Here is a 27,353-nt window from a genome sequence, read left to right as displayed (position 1 = left end):
GTACGCCCCGCATACTCGGTCAACCACCTCGATGGTGGTCAACTACGAGGCTTTATGTACGCTAAGCATACCTCCGGAGTACACCCCATATACTCGCACTGGGTCAGCCTTGTCGAGTTGATTCGGCTGGGTTGACTCAGTTGACTTAGTGGGTTTGACCAGTTGACTTGCCCATGTTTGACCTTGAGGGTATTTTGGTTATTTTGGGATTTTGATGGAATTGGTCACTTGGTGGAAATAGGTATCGGTTAGAGAGCTGAGACTTGGAGTCTGACCTCATCAGTTATGTTTAGTTTGCGAGGTGAGTTTTACTCACTGTACTTACGAGTCGAAGGCACCATGGCCGGCCCACTGGTTTGATAACCCGAAAGTCGTTGATATGATGAGTATGGAATAGATATGCATGCTAGTTTTGATATGCTAGTATGGAATAGATGCTTGTTGAGTTGACTCGGTAGAGTTGACTCGGTTGGATTATCTCTGAGCCCACAACATAAGTTTGGCTTGCCCCCAGGGCCTACAGCTTATGTCTGGCTTGCTCCTCGACCAGATCTGTCCTTGGACTGAATACCACCAAGCCCTCAGTACGAGTCTGGCATGCCCTACATGGCCCTCATATTGTATCTGGAATGCTCACGAGCCTTCAGTATGAGTCTGGCATTCCCTACCCAGCCCTCATCTCATATCTGGATTGCTCCAAGGTTAGTTCGCTACCACACGGAGCAGTACAACCACTACCCAACCTACATAATATGTTGACATATTACAGATACTAACATATACAGATAATCATACAAACAGTATCACACGTAGTCCTACCGATCTACCAGACTAGCATATCAAAACTAGCATGCATATATATTCCATACTCAGCATATCAATGAATATCATGTTATCAAACCAATGGGTCGGCCTTGGTTCCTTCAACCCATAAGTACAGTGAGGAAAACTCACCTCGCAAATTAAACAGAACTGATGAGGTCCGACTCCAAATCTCAGCTCTCTAACCGATCCCGATTTCCACCAAGTGACCAGTTCCATGAAAATCCTAAAATACCCAAAATACCCTCAAGGTCAAACTTGGTCAAAGTCAACTTGTCAAACCCACTAAGTCAATTGAGTCAACCCAGGCAAGTCAACTCAACCGATTCAACTCAACACGGCTGACCCAGTGCGAGTACATGGGGTGTACTCCACAGGTATGCTTAGCGTACGCAGAGCCTCGTAGTTGACCACCATCGGGGTGGTTGACCGAGTACACTGGGCGTACTCCTATGTACGCGGGGCGTACCCTCGCAGCCTCCAAACCCTATTTAGTGCTTAATGGCTTAAGCACTTAAGTCCATGTTTCAGATCCAATGTCCAAATACGCTTTAGAGTCATAAAGTTTCCAACTTTATGGCTTTATAAGTACAAAAAGTTCTTTACACAAGGTCTTAATCTCCCCGCATACTCGATCAACCACCTCAATGGTGGTTAACTGTGAGGCCTCGTGTACGCTAAGCATACCTCCGGAGTACGCCCCGCGTACTTGCACTAGGTCAGCCTTGTTGAGTTGACTCGGTTGCGTTGACTTGGCTGGGTTGACTTAATTGACTTAATAGGTTTGACTAGTTGACTTTGACCAAGTTTGACCTTGGGGTATTTTGGCATTTTAATGGAATTGGTCGCTTGGTGGAAATAGGTATCGGTTAGAGAGTTGAGATTCGGAGTCGGACCTCATCAGTTCTGTTTAGTTTGCGAGGTGAGCTTCCCTCACTATACTTACGGGTCGAAGGCACCAAGGCCAGCCCATTGGTTTGATAACCTGATATTCGTTGATATGTTGAGTATGGAATAGATATGCATGCTAGTTTTGATATGCTAGTCTGGTAGATCGGTAGGACTACCTGTGATACTGTTTGTATTATTATCTGTATATGTTAGTATTTGTTATATGTCGACATATTGTGTGGGTTGGGTTGAGGTTGTACTACTCTGTACGGTAACCAATAAACCCTGTAGCAATCCAGTTATTAGTGGAGGTCCGGGTAGGGCATGCTAGACTCATACTCGGGGCTCATGAGCATTCTAGATACGAGCTGAGGGCCAGGTAGGGCATGCCAGACTCGTACTGAGGGATTGGTGGTATTCAGTCCAAGGACTGATCTAGTCGGGAGCAAGCCAAACGTAAGATGTGGGCCCCGAAGGCAAGTCAGACTTATGTTGTGGGCTCAGGGGTAATCCAGCCTTTTAGCTGTGGACCCATTGTTTGGTGTTATTATATATGTGTTGTTTGTTTATGTGTTTGTACTTTGGGGAACTCACTAAGCTTTGGGCTTACATTTTTGGGTTATGTTTCACGTACTTCAGACGATCGCGGGAAGCCGAATGCGTGATCACACACATTCTCGTGTTTTGACTTATGATTTTGGGCAACTCAGATATGGAACATGTTTTGAAAACTATGTTGTAAACAATTTATTATTTTAAGTAGGTTTTAAAAGTTTAAATTTTTCTTGATTTTTATTGGTGTTACATTGTCTATGTCATATATCGAAGCGAAAGATACTCTTGAGCCAGACGCTCCCTCTCCACTAAGGGAACATACTCATCTAAAAACATCTAAAAAATGGATCCCATGTCACTGTAGCCCGCTCCAGGTGAATAGACAATAGTCACAAACTTCCACCAATCATTCACCCCCAAGCGAAGTATCTTCAACGCAAAGCGAAACCTCCGATCATCCAGACAAGAGCAAGTTATAAAAGAATCCCTCAACATCATCGATCCACCTTAAGGCCGTAACTGGTTCCTATAAGCCATTGAACTATAGGGGATTCAAGTTGTTGAACTCCCGCTACTGCATTGAATTGCCCTCATGTGGTCTTACGGCAGCGAAAACTGCAGTGGCTACGACAACAGATACCCCGTGACGACAACGTAGTGCTCGGCAAACATCTCAATCAGCACGGTCTAGATAGACCCAAACACTTTCGGGACATCCTCCCAGACCGCATGGCGACCTCTGTGGCAATGATCTTACGAATATCATCATCACTGGTACTCTGCCTCTTGGGATCGCCAGAGCCTGATCCTCGGGTAACCACCATATTCAAATAAACATCATCATTGGTACTCTATCTCTCTAGATCGCCAGAGCCTGATCCTTGGGTAACCACCATACTAAAATACACAAGGAAAAGGTCAAAATCTGCTAAAGCATGTACAGATATTATAGATATCACAGATAATTACCTAGTACACTCGAGATTCTTTCTAAATCACATACGGATCATGTGATTTCAGTAGTACGGGCCTATATTACCTTCCACACCTATTCGTAGTTGACTTAGATTTCTTCCTGAGGTCTTAATTACCAACATCACTCTTCTCTTCTTATATCCACACACTCATACTTAAGTCCTCTAAGGTGTTACATATCAGCTCCTAGGTACTCATGCTAGGCTCCTCCTAGCCACAGCTTAGCTCAGCTCTACAAGAAGTCTATGCTACTCTCGCCAATGGGTCCACACATATCAATTGTACATAAACTAGAATCAATAGACATTCAAATAAAAGGTTTAACCCCAAATCCACAACCAGAAACGGAACATAAGGTAAAGTCAAACCAAACATTCTAAGGTTATAAAATCCTAATTATGTACAACCAGGCAGTATACACAAAGCAATTAGCGATCTTAGCTTCAACACTACCAAAGCATCCACACGTAATCTCTTACGGTATAAGGCATCACATAAATCAGAAAACCATATCTTGAAATTCCTAAGTGATCATTAGCCTATCGTTAGCATGAATTGCTATCAGCTCAAAAAATAGAGACCATAATACAGCATATATCACATATCTGGATATTTTAGGAGATCACTTCTTTGAGCTTCGGGTGACTGTACACTTTGCTTCCCCAAATCATTCCTTGAAATTCATTCCTTTTTAAAAAGGTTTTTATAAAACTTTCAGAATCCTTATTTTGAGTCTAGAATCCAACGAATGTTCATCCAATTTACTCAAACTATGGCTTTGATACCAAATTGTAACATCCTGATTTTACCATAAAACTTTTCATTTTTAAGATACAAATCCTCAAGTATTATAAAAACCGAGTTAATGAAATCCCAGTTATATCAAATACAATTATCCCCAAATCATAGTATCAAAATGCAGAAACATAAAAATCTACAACCCAGAGTGTATTGTCAAGCCTTCGCCTTTCCGCGATCATTAGAAGTACCTGAAGCACATTTAATCCACAATTATAAGCACAAAGCTTAGTAAGTCCTTCCCAAAATATACATAAAGAAAAACATAATAATCAACTATGTGTTATCAGCAACCCTAGGGATTATCAACAATCCTATTGAGGCTAACAACATGCCATGTGGATTAACAATACGTTTCAGGGGTTATCAACAACCTTGGGGATTCTCAGAAACCCCAAAGTTATCAGCAATTCAATTCAATTCACATATAACAAGAATAAGCTATTAAGACCCAGCTGGTCATAGACATAAATACCACATAGGTAAACATAGTGAGAAGAGTTACCACATGAAAAGAAGCTAACACACAACAGCTCTGACACGATGAAGACTAGTACTACAAAGCACCTAACAAAAATAAAGGAGTACCAACCGAGTCAACACCCTCAAACATCTGTTTGACCAAAAGTCAACTATGGTAAAAAAAGTCAATGGTGAAAAGTTAACTTTGATAGGTCTCCGCGCCGTGGCCACCCATAGGCCACGTCGTGGGCACTAAAAGACAAAACAGTCAGAAACCCTCCCTAGTCGCCATGCCGTGGACATTAAACGCCACGTTGTGGGAACTGGGGTTCTAGTAGCCTAACATATTTACCTCTTAATCTATAATCCCTTCTTTTAAACTTTGTAGAACCCTTCCTAAGTCCTAATACTTCACAAAGATCGGTGCTTTTCAGTCTTGAATCTCCAATGCAAGTTTAACACTTAAACTTAGTTCAAAATGAAGAAGCACCACCAAATATTACATGCATGAAACCCAAAATAACATCAAACTTCAAATCTGGAACATATGTTTACTGAGGGACCTCAAAGATCACATGTAAACTGAATATATAGTAAAAGTACAACAAATAAAATAAACAACATTTGTATTCCATCTTAATGTTTGAATACATGGTTCTTACATATAATAGTATGGTATATGAATTACCTTAAACAAATAGGCAGACATAACAAAAACTAGTAAACTAGATAGCCTGAAATCCATGACTAATCCTTCATCTCAATTGATTGATTATCGATTCCCTGAGAATACATGTAGTTTTGAGGGTCAACATAAGGTTGGTGAGAGTTACAGGTTTTCTTCTAACAGCAGTGATACTTTTAAAAAGTCTAAAAAGGTGTTTTTCTTTATAAGTAAAACCATACTTATAACTGTGTTTGTAATGACTCTTTGAATAACCATTGAAAACCAAAATATGTCTTTCATAAGTAAATCCATAAATACAACTGTGTTTGTAAAGAGTCTTTGAATAACCATTGAATACCAAAAGATGTCTTTGCATAAGTAAATCCATACTCAAAACTGTTTTGAGAGAAACCAAATCAATGGTTTTGTAATGTGTGTATGTGTGTGTGTGTGTGTGAGAGAGAGAGAGAGAGAGAGAGAGAGAAAGATTCTAGTAAATGTTAATAGTGAGTCCCATAACCGAGCTATATGACTGAATGTACCTCCCCTACAATGCTTCATTATACATCGTAGTAATGATAGTAGATACTTATCACCTGCTTCGATTAATCGCTCAAGGTTCTAGCTAGGAACCTCGGTTGGAGATGTCAACCCCGTATAGATCTATACATACGTATCTCGCTCTGAAGATTAACGATTATAGTAGTGTGGGTACGCTAAGTATTTAGTCTTAGTTAAAGAATAGTGTCTCACTATAAAGCCCTTAACTATGGTACGAGAATAACTCTCAGCCCTAACTTATATGTGATAGTCACTAGGCATAATGATTTGTACAAATTTTATAAAAGCCGAGTATCTTTTGGTATATACGTAAAAGTGTAATGTACTCATTTTTATAAAGAAGTATGTTTCAAAGTGGTGATCATAGGTACATGTATATGTCCTAAGTTATAATCTTTATAACTTATATGCACACACACACACATATATATATATATATATATATATATATATATATATATATATGTATATATATATATATATATATAGATATACATGTATGAAATAAGTATGGTCTTTGAAATACTACAAAGTGGTAAGGTCACATATCATATATATATATATATATATATATATATATATATATAAGTGTATGTGTGTGTGTCTTTGAAAGACAAAACAGGAAAATTAATCTAGAATGTCGATTATGTCCCTATTTTACAAAAAATACAGAAAAAATAAGTGGTTGTCAAAACTAGGATCCGTAAACACTCAAGGTTTAACAATTAGTTTACTTTGTCCCTAATTGTTTCCCTAACCTAATATGAACCCTAACTAAGGTAATTATGACCGTTTTCTACAAACGTCCGAAAAAGGACTCAAATGATATCCAGTTTTGCAAAAATTATAATAAATTGTATAAAGATTGTATGAATGTGTGCGAGTACTCCCTGAAAAATGTATCTATCTGAACTACTTACATACTAAATTTTTTTGCAAACCATAGGGTTTAAGATAGGCAAAACAGGTCTTGAATGGACCATAATTTTTCACATAAAATCATAGCATTTTGTAGTATGTTTTTTAAGAGTGTTTTTGCATAAATGAAATATATGAGCACATGTATTCCCCCCACCCCCCCCCCCCCCCGGTTCTCCGAAACAGATAAAAACTATAAAAAATGACCGTAAGCACTTACCTTAGATACGTGAATTTAGTTTAGATTTGAGAATGTTATTACGTTCGGGATGCACCACGAATTAGCACCAACTAGCAACCAACTTTTATTCCGGCTTTGGACTCGAATTAAAACTAACAAACACCATACAAACTCGAGATTAGGACTTCAAATTTTTACAAAAAATGACAGCACAATATGGCATAAAAAGGTGGTGGTTGGTCGACAAAATAGGAGCGGAGTAGCAATGGTTCTCGGTAGTGGAGTGGTGGTTCTTGGTAGGGGTTTTCTCACCAAGAAAAATGAGAAATGGAGAGGGGAGAGTAAGGGAGGGAGTGGTTGATGAATCGATGATGAAAATGGAGACACAAGATCCCTTTTATAGTGTTTATCACAGGTGTATGTGTTAAATGTGACTCGAGCATTTGGATCATGTTCATGGAGCATTTGGAACACTTGGGGTTCATGGAGCATGTGACAAAGGAATGGATCATATGAAAAAGGAATGGATCACCTGACAAAGGAACAGATCAAATGCCAAAGGAATGGATCGTACAGAAGGAGGTTTCGAGCAACTGGAAGAGGTTTCGAGTACTTGGGAGTGATATGGAGTAACAAGGGAACCTTGTTGCACGATATGTTGAAAGGACGGGCAAAGAAGGATGTTGTTGCGCCAAAGGGTACTTCACTTGCTCCATGAGGATTGTTGATGTGCCATGCATGGAGTTGTTGCGCCATTCATGTTCCTGTTGTGCCATGGTGGTATTGTTGCTCCAATATTGATGTTCTTGCGCCACACTTGAAGTTTCTTGCGCCATCCATATCCCTGTTGTTCCATGATGGCGCAAGTTGGACCATCTTGGTCCTTGATGAGCCAAGTATGCTATGAAGTCCTCTATGATGCTCAAGATCGTTAAAGGGTGCTTAGAATTTGGTATTTCTCAAGGATTACACCATGTTGTGCCACCATGATGGTTGTTGGTCCATTAGTGTTCATGATGCGCCACTTATACATCATGTTGCTCTACTATGGCACAAAGTGCTCCATCATGTGTGTTGCGAATGCTCATGGGTTGTATGACATGGATGAATGTTCCAAAATATTTTGCATGGCGGATTGTGATTAGTTGACAACTTTCATGGGCCAATAGACTTGGCCCATTAGGGTTTTAGGTCTGATCCCTCAAGTATAAACGGAGATGCATGCTAGGTTATTTTGTATCTTGAATTCTAAAGTGATAGGCGAATATCTATGTAATTATACTTGTAACCTTTGTTTGAGAGCTCTGAAATAAAAGAATACTCCCCTCCTGCCTGTGGACGTAGGTCACCTTGACTGAACCACGTAAATAATGTGTCTTGTGTGCTTATAGTTTTGCTATTTATCTGATTTACTACCTAACAAATGGTATCATAGTTGCGGTTTGTATTCTTATGATTGAAGATGTATACTCATAAGTTTGACTTGGAGAAGTTCAATGGTTTAAATGACTTCAATTTGTGGAAGGTGAAGATGAGGGCTCTTCTGGTTAAACAAGGATGTGCGGCGGCATTGGAAGGAGAGGCAAAACTGCCAAAGGACATGGCCGCTGATAAGAAGGTGGACATTCTGACGAAGACACATAATGACATTCTGTCGAGCTTAACAGATGAAGTATTGAGGGGTATCGTGGATCAATCAACTACTTCTGCGCTCTGGGATAAACTTTATGACAAGTACCAGAACAACTCATTGACGAAAAGGTTGTAACAGAAGCAAAGGTTGTACACTCTCAGAATATCTGAAAGTACCCAAATGAAAGATCATATAGATAATTTCAATCGCATCATCTTGGATCTACAAGGTGTTGACATGAAGATTGAAGATGAAGATCAGGCGCTCATTCTCTTATGTTCTCTTCCTAACTCATATGAGAATTTTGTTGATACCATGCTCTATGGTAGGACAATGATCACTGTGAATGATGTGAAGGACTCTCTGATGTCCAAGGATCTGAAAAGAAAATCTTTAGTTGGAGAGGAGGTGTCCAGTTCTGGTCTGTTTGCAGGGAGAGGGAGGACAGAAGAGAGGAAGGGGGAAACAGAGGGAGATCACGTTCCAAATCGAATTCTAAACGTTCATCGAATGCCAAGTGTTATAATTGTAAGGAGAAGGGGAACTTCAAGCGAAATTGTCCACAACTAAAGAATGGGTAGTCCAGGAGTGAATCAAGCAGCAATAACACTGCTGCTATGGTTCAGGAAAGGGACGATGGTGATGTACTGATTGTATGTACATCAAGTTTTGCTGATGCTTGCGTCTTGGATTTTGGAGCATCCTATCACATGACGTATAATCATGACTAGTTCGACTCCTTCAAAGAGTGAGATGGCAAAGTCAAGATGGGTGATGATTGGGTGAGCAGTGTCAAAGGTAGTGGCACTGTACAGATCAAGATGCACAATGGAATGGTTAGGAAGTTAGATTGCTGGTACGTTCCAGAACTTCGGAAGAATATAATTTCTCTTGGCACATTGGCTAAGAATGGGATGAAGTACGCTGGTGAAGGTGACTGGGTCAAAGTAACCAAAGGCTCTCTAGTTATAATGAAAGGGAAGATGAATCGTGGAGGTATCTATATCCTAGAAGGTAGTACGGTTATGGGAACGGTGGCTATCTCCTAATCCTTGAATGAAGGTGATGACAATAAAGAGTTCTGGCGTCGTAGGTTGGGGCACATGAGTGAGAAGAGCATGACTGTTATAAGTAAACAAGGACTGCTTAGTGGAGAGGCTACTGGAAAGATAAAGTTTTGTGAAGCTTGTGTTAAGAAAAAGCATCGCAAAGTGAAGTTTGGTACCGGTCAACACACAAGCAAGGAAATCCTAGAGTATGTTCACTCAGATCTATGAGGTCCTGCACCAGTGAAGTCTCAAGGAGGATGCTCATCCTTTGTGATGTTCATTGATGAATATTCAAGGAGGGTTTGGTTTTATTTTCTGAGGACCAAAGATGAGGTGTTTGGGAAGTTTAAGGAGTGGAAGACCATGGTTGAGAAAAGTACTAGAAAATAGGTCAAGAATCTTAGGACTGACAATGGGTTGGAGTTCTGCAATGCTCCATTTGATGATTTCTACAAGGAAGAAGGTATAGTGAGGCACCACATTATATGGTAGACACCACAACAAAATGGAGTGGCAGAACGGATGAACCAAACACTCATGCAGCACGCAAGGTGCATGCAGATATTTGCTAACTTATCCAAGCAATTTTAGGTGAAAGCAGTTAACACTGCTTGCTATCTGGTGAGCAGATCACCGTCAACTGCTGTTGACTTAAAGACTCTTCAAGAGGTATGTTCCAGGAAACCCTCTGACTATTATGGTTTATGTATATTTCGATGCCCCGCATATGCTCATGTGAATGATGGTAAACTTGAGCCAAGGGCAATGAAGTGCATATTTCTAGGATATGCGACATGAGTAAAAGGTTACCGACTGTGGTGTACAGAAAATGGAAAAACTCCTAAATTTATCATGAGCAGAGATGTGACCTTTGATGAATCTGCCATGGGTAACCAGGGAGGAGGTTACACAAGTCAAGCAGGAACAAAGATCAGGGTGCTAGCCAGAAGGTGGATTTTTCAACTCAAACTCTAGACTGAGTTGTTATAAGTGACAAAGAGTAAGGCGGTAGTGAAAACCTTGGATAAGACGAAACCCAAGAATAACCCATCGTATATTCGTCCAGTGGTGTTGATGCTAGGAAAGATAATGGGTCTGAATCTATAGAAAAGAGAAGATCAAATAGGGTCATTCGACAACCTGATAGATATGTGGGATGTGTAAATTCAGGTGAACTTGACTCCATTGATTTTGCTTTAGCAACTGGAGAGGACCTTGACACTGAGGAGCCTTAATCGTATAAAGAGGCTATGGCGAGTAAAGAAGCAAATGACTGGTTGATGGCCATGAATGAAGAAATGTAATCGTTAGAGAAGAATGAAACGTGGGATCTTGTTCCATTACTAAATGGATCAAAGCCAGTGGGATGCAAGTGGATCTTTAAGAAGAAGGAATGGATACCAGGAGTTGAACCAGGTAGGTTCAAGGCAAGGTTGGTGGCAAAAGGGTTCTCTCAGAAAGAAGGAATTGATTATCACAAGGTGTTCTCACCAGTCGTGAAGCACAAGATAATTCGGGTTCTTTTGGCCATGGTGAGTGCATTTGATCTGGAGCTTGAATAGCTTGATGTAAAAACGGCATTTCATCATGGAAATTTAAAAGAAAAGATTTATATGTCCCATCCAGAAGGGTTCCTTGATTCTAAGAAGGATCATGCATGTTTGCTGAAGAAATCCATATATGGTTTGAAGCAGTCTCCAAGACAATGGTACAAGAGATTTGATTCATTCATGATCTCGAATGGCTACACTCGGAATCAGTTTGAAAATTATGTTTACTCAAAGGAATTGTCACCAGCTTCCTACATATATGTTGCTATATTTTGATGATATGCTCATCGCAGCTAAATTCATGGATAGAATAAATGACTTGAAGGCGACCCTGAAGAATGAGTTTGAGATGAAGGATTTAGGAGCAGCAAAGAGGATACTGGGGATGGAGATTCAAAGGGACAGAAGATCAGGGAGATTATGTATTTCTCAATAAAAGTACATTGAGAAAGTTTTGCGATCCTTCATTTGTGATCAGTCCAAGCCAGTTGGAACTCCTTTGGCAGCTCACTTTAAACTTGGTCCAAGCACTATACCCACTACTAATGAAGAAAAGAAGTACATGAGCAGGTTTCCGTACTCAAGTGCTTTTGGAAGTCTCATGTATACTATGGTTTGTACCAGACCTGATTTGGCTCATGCAGTTAGTGTGGTTAGAAGGTTTATGAGTAATCCAAGGAAGACTCATTGGGAAGCTGTAAAGTGGATCTTGCGATACTTGAATGGAATGACAGATGATTTCTTGGTGTATGGAGAAAATACAAAGAGTGACTTGGTGGGATATGATGACTGTGATTATGGTGGTTACTTTTTGAAGCGCAAGTCATGGACGTGCTACATATTCACTTTATTCAGATGTGCCTTTAGTTAGAAGTCAACGTTACAAGATACCGTTGCTTTTTCCACAACTAAATCTAAATACATGTCCACGACGAAAGGAACAAAGGAGGAGATATGGTTGCAAGGGCTTATTTAGAGTCTTGGTCTGAAGTTGGAGAAACATGTCTTGTATTGTGACAGTCAAAGTGCTTTGAGTCTTGCAAAGAACCCTGTGTATCACGAGAAGACGAAGCACATTGATGTCAGGCTGAATTTCATTCGGGATATTCTAGAATGAGACAAGTTTTCAATACTGTAGATTGATAAAAAGGTCAACCAACCATATATATTGACAAAGTCGTTGTCCACAGAGAAGTTCAAGCTTTTCTTGGACTTGGTTGATGTTCGCCGGAGATAGGTCCCTTCGGGGATGAATAGCATGAAAGGAGAGGAAGTTCTTGTTCAAGGTGGAGTTCATAGGATGCTCAAGTATAGGTGGAGATTTTTAAATGTGACTCGAGCATTTGGATCATGTTCATGGAGCATTTGGAGCACTTGGAACTCAATGGAGCACTTGGGGTTCATGGAGCATGTGACAAAGGAACAGATCATCTGAGAAAGGAACGAATCGTTTGATAAAGGAACAGATCATACAGAAGGGGGTTTGGAGCAACTGGAAGAGGTTTGGAGCACTTGGGAGTGATATGGAGCAACAAGGGAACCTTTTTGTGCCATATGTTAAAGGGATGGGCCAAGAAGGATGCTGTTGCACGAAGGGGTACTTCACTTGCTCCAAGAGGATTGCTTTTGCGCCATTCATGGCCTTGTTGCGTCATGCATGTTCCTGTTGCCCCATGGTGGTATTGTTGCTCTAATATTGATGTTCTTGCGCCACACTTGAAGTCTCTTGCGCCATGATGGCACAAGTTGGACCATCTTAGTCCTTGATGAGCCAAGTATGCTATAAAGTCCTCTATGATGCTCAAGATTGTTCAAGGATGCTTAGAAGTTGGTATTTCTCAAGGATTACACTATGTTGTTCCACCATGATGGTTGTTGGCCCATTAGTGTTCATGATGCACCACTTATACATCATGTTGCTCCACTATGGCACACGGTGCTGTTGGATTAGGTGTCTAAGCCCATAACTATAATTGGTATATACTTGACCCGAGAGTAGCATGGTTTATTTCGGGTTGCCTTCACCAAAACAATTTGACAAGATGGATATTTGAGAAAGAGTTTATTTGTGATTTATTAATATATTACAAGTATAATATATTAATTGAGAAATCATATTATTTAATTAATATTGGTCAAGAATTAAATTAGAATTAATTTAGTGATCAAAAGAGATTAATTAAATCAAGGGGACTGATTAGGTAAATCAGTAATACATATAGTTTGGGCCAATGATCCATGACTGATTAGTGATGGACTAAGTTTATGTGAGAGTCCATGAAGTTTTAGTCCATAAGGCTTATCATATGGATTATTGGATTAAAGGCCCAAGGAATGAATAAGGGTTTACAAGTTGAAACACTAGGAATTCCACACTATAAAAGTAACCCCTTAGCTCCAAATACAAGACCCCAAGGGTTCTAAGAGAACCCTAGCCGATTTTGGTGGTTCTAGCCTCTCTCTCAAAGTCCTCCACTTGTTCATGGTGTTTGTGACTTGTTTGAGGCATCACACTTGAGGTGCTAAGCTCTTGAAAGGCCAACAACTACAAGCTACAAATAAGAGGTATTCTTCTAACTAGTTTTATGATTCATGTACCATATTTGTATGCAAGATAGGTTTCATGTTTTGGATAATTTTTTGTTGCATGTATAACTAGGTAAAACTTAGATCCAAAGCATTAGGGTTGTATGAGCACCATAGGAGTGTTATAGTAGTTAAAACCCAACAGTGGTATCAGAGCCATGGGTGTTTTCTGTTATATTGATACATTGGTAAATTGTTCAAAGCAAGAAAAATCGTTTTTTTGGAATCTGCATGATCACCACGACGTGGTCAAATTTACCACGACGTTGTGACTGCTCAGTGGACGATTTTTTCAGTTTTTTGGCCAAGTTTTTTATTAGAATCATTACTACAAACTATTTTGACTATTAAAAAATTGTTTTTGTGATAAGGTAATGATTTCCATCATCCACAATGAAAAACACAATTATCAAATTTTAAGATAATGTTTTGATTATATGATAATTTGATTATTTGTATTGTTTGATTAGAATTGTCTTGCAATAAGAGTTAAATTAGGTCAAATTGGTAAATGATAAGTTATATGATAATTGTATTAGTTTATATTTTGATCTAAGTGTTTCATGAAGAGATTCATAACTTGTCCTTAAGTTATGAAATATGAAAAGTCTCATTCATGAAACTTTAAACTCTTTAAGTTATGGAATTGCAAAGGTCTTGAAGAGTTTCATAACTTGTCCTCAAGTTATGGAACTTGGAAAGTATCATTCATTAACTTCATAAGTTATGAAATCCAAAAGTTTTGAAGAGTTTCAAAACTTGCCCTCAAGTTTTGGAATTTGAAAAGTTTAATTAAAAAAATTTTAATTTGAAATATTGAATTCTAAAACATCTAGTAATTGAAAGGTTTCAAAAGGTACAACTCTTGGGTTCATTACTTAAAAATTAATTAAATAGTTTTTAATTTTGAATTTTTTATATTTAGAACTTTGATGCCTTTTGAATAGTTCAATTACACCTTATGGACTTTATTAATTAAAGTGTTTAATTAAAAGAGAATTAATAATTCCATAAGGATATGGTTTAAGTTTAATTAAATTAAAAGTTTATTTTATTAATAGATTAAACCACCAAGTATTTTAAATGTGTAAAATACACCCTTATATCATATACAATTAAAAGTTTAATATATTATATATGTATAAGTAAAACGTCAGTCTTACCGTTAGTAGGCCTCATTCACAAAGCTGATCTATAAGGGGTGTTTAAGGAAGCGGTGTGTAAAATGACCGCCATTGGGTATCCATTATTACCCACCGCACTCTTAACTAGTGGAGGGTCGTTAGCCGAACGGTTTTTATAGGACATTTAAATCCTCATTAAAAGTATGATGAAATATTAAGTAACTAAACCTTTTATAAATTCCCAATCTTAGTCACTTAGGAAAAATGTGAATTTGATGCTAACCCATGAAATTGCACATTGCACCTTATTAGTCATTTGTGGAGCGTGTGTGGTTAACCGACACACTTATATGGGACTAATGAAGGATGGCAATGGGTAGTGCGTAGTTTGTCATAGATCAATGGAGCGTGTGTGGTTAACCGACACATTGATTAGGTGATAAATGACTTCGAGAGTGCCAAGCTAATGTACATGGTTATTCACACCTTGTTTGTGATCCTCGGCATCGCAGTTACAAACTTGAAGGGCATCATCGAGATTAAACATGTCATTGAAAATGTTCAATGAATATCAAAGAATCTAGGAATTTCAATTCATTTAAAAACTAATGCTCTTTTTCGTTTTTCATGGTGGAAATCGAGAAATCATCATTTACCTACCTTCAAATATTTTACAATTGGATTAAGGCATCCCTCTTCCGAATTGTAGAATATTGTGTTGGGTCCTAGCCTCAATATTTCATTTTGGGTGTTATATTAAGGACTTAAATCAACTAACTTGACTTTCTCCCTCATAGATGTCTAGTGTTGACAACTATGGTCTGCCTTATCCTTTTGGAAAAATCTTTCCACATGAAGATGATATTCCACAATATCATATTTCACTTCCTCCACCTCCTCCAATAATTCTCTCTAACCCACATGTTCGTCGAATTGAAAAGTTTAAGGTCACTCAAGCCCTATTGGCTAGCAAACACCGCGATGGAAGGTTTGTGTGTGCACATGTATTGGATATGAAATCACACATTGATAGGCTGCGAATGTTGGGTGTTGTTTTCCCAAGGAAGTTGGCTGTTGAGTGGGTTCTTCGGTCACTTCCCGAGTCGTATAGTCAGTCTGTTAAAGACTACTATATGACAGATCACGAAATGACCCTTATCGATCCTACATATTTTCTAATTGCTGCTGAATCAGCAATGATTTGGCACACTGGTCAAGCAAATTTGATTGGAAGATCTACTTCCCAAGCTGCCATGGACATAGGCAATGACATAGATAGTCCAGAAAAAATCCCTTCTCATATGGGAAGGGAATTGGCTATGGTCAAAAGATTTGACCATAAGAGAAAAGCCAGTTCTGAGATAGTTCCATGTGAAAATGCCAATAAGTCTACTTGTTTCTATTAACATTGGAAGGGAAGCTGCCCTGACTACCTGAAAGATTTAAGAGAGGGTAAAATCAAATTGATTCTACTTCAGGTAAGTCCACTATCTAACTCTATTAAGTTCCTATTTGTATATTCTTAATACATGATGTGATAAGATTACATTTTGATGTTTTGTAGAATCAAAGGAAGCTTAAAGGAAGAGTAAGCTGAACCTGATCGTGAAGAGATGGATTTCGAGCGCATGGTTCGATGATCGGATTTTTGAGCTGCTACTTAAGAGTTATGATAGATTGCTTAGAAATATGTAGTAACATAGTTTTCATTTGTAATTGCATTGTAAGCACAAGTTTTTCCGCAATTTTATAAATAAAGAAAATTTTGATTTTATCTTATTTTATATTTCCTTACAATGGCATTTGTGTAAATTAATGTTTGTATGTTTCCTAGCAATATGCAATTGATTCTTTCGTTTGTGGTAGTGTCTAAATTTACCATGTAAGGAAATATTTTCATCACCAAAGTTTCGATTGGACAGAAACTTGGAATCATGCAACTTGTATTGTATGATGAATGAGAACCTTCGTCTTTGGGATATTAAGACTAATTCCTTGTTCACATGTATATGTGAATCAAGTGAAGGACTATGGGACCTAGTACACTTTTTGTGCACTGGTCAAGTCCACCACAAAGAACGATAAGGGTATTCGTCATGATTTACTAAAGTTTAGTAAATATGGTTATGCTTACATGTAACATACACGTTCAGTTATCATGTTTTATTTGTTTAAAAATGAATATTATTAAATAATATATGGTTTTGAGCATTGAGTTCTAACAAGATAGTTTTATGAGAATTGAAGTAAAACTATGTTTAGAATCATTCGGGAAGTATTGGAAGTCTTATGAGATTCCAATCAAAAGTCAAATATTGAAATTAACGAAAATGTAAAATTTAAGACGGAAATAAGTAAAAATAATGTTATTGAAAGTTGTAGATTATCTCGTTAGAAACATTTAGGTGAAAACATCACTAAAATCCGAGTTATAACGAAGAAGTTATGACTCCTTAAAGATTCGCGACAGAACCGACACAACGTCGAATAACGTAAAAAGTGAGTTTACGATAAACTACTTTTTAGCTTAAGTGATCTAAATGGAAGTCATAGTATTCATTAAACCGACAATTTTCATAAAAAGAACGTCCGAATCTGACTTCGTATGAGGAAGTTATGATATTTGTAAGATTCGGCATAGCAGTACACAGCTAGAAACTCGAAATAAAGATCGATTGATTTTTAGGCGATACAACCTAAACGAGAATCGAATATATCGTTAATAGTAAAACAACGGTAAAAAGATAGACGAAAACGGACGTCGGATGAAGAAGTTATGCATTTTTAACGGACTTTTCCTGTCCCGACCTGTTAAAAATATAACTTTAAAAATGAAATCAAAATTACCCGACGGAGTCTAAACGAAAGTTCTAGAGCATAATTTCACCTACGTGTGCATATAAAGAACGTCAAAAACAGAGCTTGTATGCGAAAGATACAAATTTTTGAAGTTTTGGGCACAAACTTCGAGGCTGGTCCGAAGATGTACGCCCAGCGTACTCGTGTAAGAGACCAGGAGTCTGTCACCCTCCCTACTCCTTCGCATGAGTGCCACGTGTCGTAGGCTTGACGCGTCCGAGCTGATCCACTTCGTATGCCCAGCGTACGAAGTTACACCCAGCGAAGAGATGTGCAAGGCAGTACGCCCAGCGTACCGAGGAATTACGCCCAGCGTAATTTGGTGCTTCGGTCCCCAATAAATAGGATGCGAGGCTGCCCGATTTAAGGTTACAAAATTTACACTTTCACACCCTCTTTCATCTCTCAATTTACCCTAACACCCCCCGAAGCCTAGGAAACATCCCTGACACCCGAAACAAGTCCCGACATACCAAAGGCCCGAGAAAAGAATCTTTTCAAGTTGAAACTCTGCCCGAGCAAGGCCTGGTTTTCAACAAAAATCCCCGGTTTCATCAAAGAAAGTCGTTTTTAGAGGCGAAGTGCTGCCCAAATTATCAATTTATCATTCGGTTATTTCACGGTAAGTTCAATATAGGGACAATTGTATGTTATCTGTTATATGTGCAATGTGCTTTCCCGTGTTATTATGATAACGGAGCTATACCTTTGGCCATGTAGATCATGTCTCGTATAAATTTCTTTGGCTTTGTGCCTTTGGCCATGTTGAGAATGACTCGTATCACTTTGGTATTGGTATGTAGCCTTTGACCTCGAAGTGAATGATTAAGCATCACTTTGGCATTGGCAGAAGGCTATTTAGGGCTGAAAAGCCTGTAAAGTGCTAGCAAAGTGTTTATTCAGAAATCGTTTATTTTTCCATGCCACATGGGCAGAAGTCTTATTGATGTATATCAAGTTGAAATTGTTACGTCTCATTAATTGTAAATATTTGAATCAGATTATTCCTTGATATGGAAAGCATGTCATATGATACTCATTTTCATTTGTTGTTCTTTGTCCCCCTTTGCTTCTGACATATTGATATATATATATATATATATATATATATATATATATATATATATATATATATATATATATATATATATATATATATATATATATATGTATATATATATATATATATATATATATATATATATATATATATATATATATATATGGCATAACGTTATATTGTAACTATTATTGAACTCACTAAGCGTCACCGCTTATCCCTCTCAGTGATTAATTATTGCAGGTGTTATGCATCCAGTATAATTATGTACTATTAGAAGATGTAGAATAGATAATATTATAACTTTTGTATTTAGTGTATAAATTCCTAGGAAATTATGAAATATATAAAACTTTGTAAAAACCTCGTTAGTCGGTTTGTATCCAGTCTTTTGTAATAAGACCATATATGTATAATATGTTTATGAATATGCATGTAACATGTTTGGAATAATATTGTAAAGTTTAGAAAGGTGTTCTTTCAATCATGGTATCAGAGCAGTAGTTTAAGTACTAAATACCACGTATTGGTATTTAGACTTAAACCGTCAGAAGTTCAATATATGAACGGATTTATAGTGAGTATATGGATACAAACCATAGGAAAGATTTACGTAGGATATATGCCTTAATTAATATTATATGCTAATTTAATTGTTATAGCATGCCTTAGGTTGAATACCTCACTTGCTATAGTGCGCACTCGCATACTTTAAGGGAGATGCCTTATATGCTAATTTGTGCTAAACGATAAATAAAATACTCGAAAGCACGAGCACGACTTGTAGATACGTAGTGTCACTCTTTCTCTTCCGAAGCATCCACGTGTCGAGAGAACTGTTTCTGTTTCTTCTATTCCATCGGCATGATACTTTTCGAGGTGATAAGAAGACTTACGATAGTTGACATCGATAACTTCATAAATAAACGGTCGAGGGATATCGTAAAATAAAACCTATCAAGTGATACCGTAAACCTATCTATTATATGTGCAATGTGCTTTCCCGTGTTATTATGATAACGGAGCTATACCTTTGGCCATGTAGAGCATGTCTCGTATAACTATTGGTTTTGGCTTTGTGCCTTTGGCCATGTTGAGAATGACTCGTATCACTTTGGTATTGGTATGTAGCCTTTGACCTCGAAGTGAATGATTAAGCATCACTTTGGCATTGGCAGAAGGCTATTTAGGGCTGAAAAGCCTGTAAAGTGCTTGCAAAATGTTTATTCAGAAATCGTTTATTTTTCCATGCCACATGGGCAGAAGTCTTATTGATGTATATCAAGTTGAAATTGTTACGTCTCATTGATTGTAAATCTTTGAATCAGATTATTCGTTGATATGGAAAGCATGTCATATGATACTCATTTTCTTTTGTTGTTCTTTGTCCCCCTTTGCTTCTGACATATATATATATATATATATATATATATATATATATATATATATATATATATATATATATATATATGGCATAACGTTATATTGTAACTGTTATTGAACTCACTAAGCGTCACCGCTTATCCCTCTCAGTGATTAATTATTGCAGGTGTTATGCATCCAGTATAATTATGTACTATTAGAAGATGTAGAATAGATAATATTATAACTTTTGTATTTAGTGTATAAATTCCTAGGAAATTAAGAAATATATAAAACTTTGTAAAAACCTCGTTAGTCGGTTTCTATCCAGTCTTTTGTAATAAGACCATATATGTATAATATGTTTATGAATATGCATGTAGCATGTTTGGAATAATATTGTAAAGTTTAGAAAGGTGTTATTTCAATCATGGTATCAGAGCAGTAGTTTAAGTACTAAATACCACGGATTGGTATTTAGACTTAAACCGTCAGAAGTTCAATATATGAACGGATTTATAGTGAGTATATGGATACAAACCATAGGAAAGATTTACGTAGGATATATGCCTTAATTAATATTATATGCTAATTAAATTGTTATAGCATGCCTTAGGTTGAATACCTCACTTGCTATAGTGTGCACTAGTATACTTTAAGGGAGATGCCTTACATGCTAATTTGTGCTAAACGATAAATAAAATACTCGAAAGCGCGAGCACGACTTGTAGATACGTGGTGTCACTCTTTCTCTACCGAAGCATCCACGTGTCGATAGAACTGTTTCTGTTTCTTATATTCCATCGGCATGAAACTTTTCGAGGTGATAAGAAGACTTACGATAGTTGACATCGATAACTTCATAAATAAACGGTCGAGGGATATCGTAAAATAAAACCTATCAAGTGATACCGTAAACCTATCTGTTATATGTGCAATGTGCTTTCCCGTGTTATTATGATAACGGAGCTATACCTTTGGCCATGTAGAGCATGTCTCGTATAACTTTTGGTTTTGGCTTTGTGCCTTTGGCCATGTTGAGAATGACTCGTATCACTTTGGTATTGGTATGTAGCCTTTGACCTCGAAGTGAATGATTAAGCATCACTTTGGCATTGGCAGAAGGCTATTTAGGGCTGAAAAGCTTGTAAAGTGCTTGCAAAATGTTTATTCAGAAATCGTTTATTTTTCCATGCCACATGGGCAGAAGTCTTATTGATGTATATCAAGTTGAAATTGTTACGTCTCATTGATTGTAAATCTTTGAATCAGATTATTCGTTGATATGGAAAGCATGTCATATGATACTCATTTTCTTTTGTTGTTCTTTGTCCCCCTTTGCTTCTGACATATTGATATATATATATATATATATATATATATATATATATATATATATATATATATATATATATATGGCATAACGTTATATTGTAACTGTTATTGAACTCACTAAGCGTCACCGCTTATCCCTCTCAGTGATTAATTATTGCAGGTGTTATGCATCCAGTATAATTATGTACTATTAGAAGATGTAGAATAGATAATATTATAACTTTTGTATTTAGTGTATAAATTCCTAGGAAATTAAGAAATATATAAAACTTTGTAAAAACCTCGTTAGTCGGTTTGTATCCAGTCTTTTGTAATAAGACCATATATGTATAATATGTTTATGAATATGCATGTAGCATGTTTGGAATAATATTGTAAAGTTTAGAAAGGTGTTATTTCAATCATGGTATCAGAGCAGTAGTTTAAGTACTAAATACCACGGATTGGTATTTAGACTTAAACCGTCAGAAGTTCAATATATGAACGGATTTATAGTGAGTATATGGATACAAACCATAGGAAAGATTTACGTAGGATATATGCCTTAATTAATATTATATGCTAATTTAATTGTTATAGCATGCCTTAGGTTGAATACCTCACTTGCTATAGTGTGCACTAGCATACTTTAAGGGAGATGCCTTATATGCTAATTTGTGCTAAACGATAAATAAAATACTCGAAAGCGCGAGCACGACTTGTAGATACGTGGTGTCACTCTTTCTCTTCCGAAGCATCCACGTGTCGATAGAACTGTTTCTGTTTCTTATATTCCATCGGCATGAAACTTTTCGAGGTGATAAGAAGACTTACGATAGTTGACATCGATAACTTCATAAATAAACAGTCGAGGGATATCGTAAAATAAAACCTATCAAGTGATACCGTAAACCTATCTGTTATATGTGCAATGTGCTTTCCCGTGTTATTATGATAACGGAGCTATACCTTTGGCCATGTAGAGCATGTCTCGTATAACTTTTGGTTTTGGCTTTGTGCCTTTGGCCATGTTGAGAATGACTCGTATCACTTTGGTATTGGTATGTAGCCTTTGACCTCGAAGTGAATGATTAAGCATCACTTTGGCATTGGCAGAAGGCTATTTAGGGCTGAAAAGCCTATAAAGTGCTAGCAAAATGTTTATTCAGAAATCGTTTATTTTTTCATGCCACATCGGCAGAAGTCTTATTGATGTATATCAAGTTGAAATTGTTACGTCTCATTGATTGTAAATCTTAGAATCAGATTATTCGTTGATATGGAAAGCATGTCATATGATACTCATTTTCTTTTGTTGTTCTTTGTCCCCCTTTGCTTCTGACATATTGATATATATGGCATAACGTTATATTGTAACTGTTATTGAACTCACTAAGCGTCACCGCTTATCCCTCTCAGTGATTAATTATTGCAGGTGTTATGCATCCAGTATAATTATGTACTATTAGAAGATGTAGAATAGATAATATTATAACTTTTGTATTTAGTGTATAAATTCCTAGGAAATTATGAAATATATAAAACTTTGTAAAAACCTCGTTAGTCGGTTTGTATCCAGTCTTTTGTAATAAGACCATATATGTATAATATGTTTATGAATATGCATGTAGCATGTTTGGAATAATATTGTAAAGTTTAGAAAGGTGTTCTTTCAATCATGGTATCAGAGCAGTAGTTTAAGAACTAAATACCACGGATTGGTATTTAGACTTAAACCGTCAGAAGTTCAATATATGAACAGATTTATAGTGAGTATATGGATACAAACCATAGGAAAGATTTACGTAGGATATATGCCTTAATTAATATTATATGCTAATTTAATTGTTATAGCATGCCTTCGGTTGAATACCTCACTTGCTATAGTGTGCACTAGCATACTTTAAAGGAGATGCCTTATATGCTAATTTGTGCTAAAAGGTAAATAAAATACTCGAAAGCGCGAGCACGACTTGTAGATACGTGGTGTCACTCTTTCTCTTCCGAAGCATCCACGTGTCGATAGAACTGTTTCTGTTTCTTCTATTCCATCGGCATGAAACTTTTCGAGGTGATAAGAAGACTTACGATAGTTGACATCGATAACTTCATAAATAAACGGTCGAGGGATATCGTAAAATAAAACCTATCAAGTGATACCGTAAACCTATCTGTTATATGTGCAATGTGCTTTCCCGTATTATTATGATAACAGAGCTATACCTTTGGCCATGTAGAACATGTCTCGTATAACTTTTTGGTTTTGGCTTTGTGCCTTTGGCCATGTTGAGAATGACTCGTATCACTTTGGTATTGGTATGTAGCCTTTGACCTCGAAGTAAATGATTAAGCATCACTTTGGCATTGGCAGAAGGCTATGTAGGGCTGAAAAGCCTGTAAAGTGCTAGCAAAATGTTTATTCAGAAATCGTTTATTTTGTCATGCCACATGGGCAGAAGTCTTATTGATGTATATCAAGTTGAAATTGTTACGTCTCATTGATTGTAAATCTTAGAATCAGATTATTCGTTGATATGGAAAGCATGTCATATGATACTCATTTTCTTTTGTTGTTCTTTGTCCCCCTTTGCTTCTGACATATTGATATATATATATATGGCATAACGTTATATTGTAACTGTTATTGAACTCACTAAGCGTCACCGCTTATCCATCTCAGTGATTAATTATTGCAGGTGTTATGCATCCAGTATAATTATGTACTATTAGAAGATGTAGAATAGATAATATTATAACTTTTGTATTTAGTGTATAAATTCCTAGGAAATTATGAAATATATAAAGCTTTGTAAAAACCTCGTTAGTCGGTTTGTATCCAGTCTTTTGTAATAAGACCATATATGTATAATATGTTTATGAATATGCATGTAGCATGTTTGGAATAATATTGTAAAGTTTAGAAAGGTGTTCTTTCAATCATGGTATCAGAGCAGTAGTTTAAGAACTAAATACCACGGATTGGTATTTAGACTAAAACCGTCAGAAGTTCAATATATGAACGGATTTATAGTGAGTATATGGATACAAACCATAGGAAAGATTTACGTAGGATATATGCCTTAATTAATATTATATGCTAATTTAATTGTTATAGCATGCCTTCGGTTGAATACCTCACTTGCTATAGTGTGCACTAGCATTCTTTAAAGGAGATGCCTTATATGCTAATTTGTGCTAAAAGGTAAATAAAATACTCGAAAGTGCGAGCACGACTTGTAGATACGTGGTGTCACTCTTTCTCTTATGAAGCATCCATGTGTCGATAGAACTGTTTCTGTTTGGCATGAGACTTTTCGAGGTGATAAGAAGACTTACGATAGTTGACATCGATAACTTCATAAATAAACGGTCGAGGGATATCGTCAAATAAAACCTATCAAGTGATACCGTAAACCTATCTGTTATATGTGCAATGTGCTTTCCCGTGTTATTATGATAACAGGGCTATACCTTTGGCCATGTAGAACATGTCTCGTATAACTTTTTGGTTTTGGCTTTGTGCCTTTGGCCATGTTGAGAATGACTCGTATCACTTTGGTATTGGTATGTAGCCTTTGACCTCGAAGTGAATGATTAAGCATCACTTTGGCATTGGCAGAAGGCTATGTAGGGCTGAAAAGCCTATAAAGTGCTAGCAAAATGTTTATTCAGAAATCGTTTATTTTTCCATGGCACATGGGCAGAAGTCTTATTGATGTATATCAAGTTGAAATTGTTACGTCTCATTGATTATAAATCTTTGAATTAGATTATTCGTTGATATGGAAAGCATGTCATATGATACTCATTTTCTTTTGTTGTTCTTTGTCCCCCATTGCTTCTGACATATTGATATATATAGATGGCATAACGTTATACTGTAACTGTTATTGAACTCACTAAGCGTCACCACTTATCCCTCTCAGTGATTAATTATTGCAGGTGTTATGCATCCAGTATAATTATGTACTATTAGAAGATGTAGAATAGATAATATTATAACTTTTGTATTTAGTGTATAAATTCCTAGGAAATTATGAAATATATAAAACTTTGTAAAAATCTCGTTAGTCGGTTTGTATCCAGTCTTTTGTAATAAGACCATATATGTATAATATGTTTATGAATATGCATGTAGCATGTTTGGAATAATATTGTAAAGTTTAGAAAGGTGTTCTTTCAATCATGGTATCAGAGCAGTAGTTTAAGTACTAAATACCACGGATTGGTATTTAGACTAAAATCGTCAGAAGTTCAATATATGAACGGATTTATAGTGAGTATATGGATACAAACCATAGGAAACATTTACGTAGGATATATGCCTTAATTAATATTATATGCTAATTTAATTGTTATAGCATGCCTTAGGTTGAATTCCTCACTTGCTATAGTGTGCACTAGCATACTTTAAGGGAGATGTTATATATGCTAATTTGTGCTAAACGATAAATAAAATACTCGAAAGCACCAGCACGACTTGTAGATACGTGGTGTCACTCTTTCTCTTCCGAAGCATCCACGTGTCGATAGAACTGCTTCTGTTTCTACTATTCCATCGGCATGAGACTTTTCGAGGTGATAAGAAGACTTACGATTGTTGACATCGATAACTTCATAAATAAACGGTTGAGGGATATCGTAAAATAAAACCTATCAACTGATACCGTAGATAGTGTATTAATACCTATAGGGTGGTGTTGTACAAATAATAACACCTTTGGAGAAATGTTGTGTGTTCAAAGTACATTCGGACGAGATGAATGTTTTGGTGTAATCCATGAAGTTGTTCGACCGCTGACCAGATTGAAGCAGTGATTGCTTTCAGAGTTAGAAGAGTTGAAAATGGTGATAAATACTTCGACAATATAGAAATTGATGTTATGAAATATTTAGAAGAATTCAATGAAGATCAAAGGAAAGGCTAACAAAGTTTTCAAACTCAATAGGCCAAGACCTTGCCTAACATTGTGATGTAGTATGCAGTTCGAGTAGTATGGTAAGAGCTGATATGTAACCCTATACAAGATGCTCAGATTTAGTATTTAATAATACTAAGTAACAATTGACTATTATCACATCCTAATGAAAGTTCTATAGTGTGTTAACCCGACTTTAACATACAAGATTAGGGTGGTGAAATAAGTTATTGAGTAGTAAAAGGCTGAGTAACTTACTAGTTAGAGTAAGGTAGACTATATGGTTGAAGAAGATATACACTCATAGTATTGTATGAGAAGAGATGTTTCTGTTAGGAATGACAGAGAATCAAGTTGAAGCTAGTATAACATGTTGAGATACAACTAAAATGCAGACTTCCTAGGATTGACTCTTATGAAGTAGACATGAAAGATATACAAATAAGAAGCAGACCTTCTAAGATTAATGACGATGTCATGGAAGGATGATATGCATGGAAACTTTCATGAGTTAGAAAATGATATAAATAGTTGGAGACCGTTTGTCTCCACACTACTAGGGTAAATTTTTGTATAGTGTGTCTTGCAGAGTAGACACTACCCGAGAAAGAATTTATATAAAGAATTTGGAAGTAAAATTCCTATCAACCTAGGAAAAGTATTAGGATATGCTAGATCGAACATATGCGTAAAAAGGATTCTAGAAGGCGAGTATAAGAAATCCAAGATACGTTTGATAGAAATGGGAAATCCCTAGTTGAGTCTAGGAGAAATTGTTTTATGAGCTTGTTTGAACACACTCAAGTGTGATAAGTTGCCTTGTGAAAACTTTTGAATGGTGAATTGGGAACTGCGAGACAATACTTGGGACGAGTATGAGTAGGTGTGAATAGTATTAGAGGCCTATACTACTGGAAGCACAAGACTTACACTTGGATCAGGGAAAGTCACAAGGTTACCAAGAAGCTAGTAATCAATTCCGTTTTTGTTAGTATGTCATTACCCTCGTTTCGGTGATGACTAAGAAGTTGATTTTCATTCAGACCTTAGTGGTCATAAAGAATTGA

This window comes from Lactuca virosa, chromosome 4, assembly GCF_052849685.1.
Source record: "Lactuca virosa cultivar CGN04683 chromosome 4, Lactuca_virosa_CGN04683_v6, whole genome shotgun sequence".
In the NCBI taxonomy this organism is placed as follows: domain Eukaryota; kingdom Viridiplantae; phylum Streptophyta; class Magnoliopsida; order Asterales; family Asteraceae; genus Lactuca; species Lactuca virosa.
The sequence above is the reverse complement of the archived record's forward strand: the minus strand, read 5'-3'. Positions refer to the sequence as shown.